The sequence below is a fragment of the Chrysochloris asiatica genome, unplaced genomic scaffold (assembly GCF_000296735.1).
Source record: "Chrysochloris asiatica unplaced genomic scaffold, ChrAsi1.0 scaffold00020, whole genome shotgun sequence".
Taxonomy (NCBI): domain Eukaryota; kingdom Metazoa; phylum Chordata; class Mammalia; order Afrosoricida; family Chrysochloridae; genus Chrysochloris; species Chrysochloris asiatica.
In genome coordinates this window covers 28,299,161-28,300,294 of record NW_006408538.1, presented here as the reverse complement: position 1 = coordinate 28,300,294, position 1,134 = coordinate 28,299,161, and positions in this window count along the sequence as shown.

The window sequence follows — 1,134 nt, the reverse complement described above, 5'->3', positions numbered from 1 at the left end:
GCTCTTTGGAGGCCAAGATGGCCAAACTTCGTCTCTCATACTTTGTACACATTGTCAGGAGAGACCAGTCTCTGGAGAAGGATATCATGTTTGGCAAGGTGGAGGGTCAGAGAAAAATAGGAAGACCCCCAACGAGATGGATTAGCCAAGTGGCAGCATCGATGGACTCAATTGTGGCAACAATAGTGAGGTTGGCCCAGGATTGGATATTGTTTCGTTCATCTGTGCATAAGGTTGCTATGAGTCAGTACCAGATTTGATGGCACCTAACAACACCACAATTCAATCTTTATGCTGAGCAAATAATATGAGAAGCTGGATTACATGAAAAAGAATGTGGCATCAAGATTGGAGGAAGACTCGTTAACAAACTGTGATATGCAGATGATACAACCATGATTGCTGAAGGAGGACTTAAAATACTGATGAAAATAAAAGACTACAGTTTTCAATATGGGTTAAACTTCAATTTAAAGAAGAATAAGAAAAAACAAACCCTCACCACTGTGCCAATAGATGAAAGATGATAAATGGGGAAACGATTGCAGTTGTCAAATACTTTATTTTCCTTAGATCCACTATCAGCCCTCATGGAAGCTGCAATCAATCTTTCAAACAATGCATTACATTAGGCAAATCTGCTGCACAAGACCTCCTTATAGTACTTAAGAGCCTAGATGTAGTTTTGCAGACTAAGGTGTGCCTGACCAAAACCATGGTAGTTTCAGTAGCATCTTACGCATGTGACAGTTGGGCAATCCGTAGGAAGACTGTAGAAGAATTGATGCATTTGAGTTATGGTGCTAGGGAAGAATATTAAAATTACCATGCAAGTATGTATCAGAAGAAGTACTGCCAGAAACCAGGAGGGTGAGACATCATCTCTCATATTTTGGACCCATTATTAGGAGAGACTAGTCCCTGGAGAAAAATATCATGCTTGGTAACGTGGTGGGCCAGCATGAAAGAAGAAAATCCTTAATGAGATGGATTGGCACAGTGGCAGCAGTGATGGGCTCAAACTTAACAACAATTGTGAGATAGGCGCAGGAAGAGACTATTTTTCTTTCGGTTGCACATAAGGTTGCTATGTGTTGTAACCGACGTGATGCCACCTAATAACAACAACATATG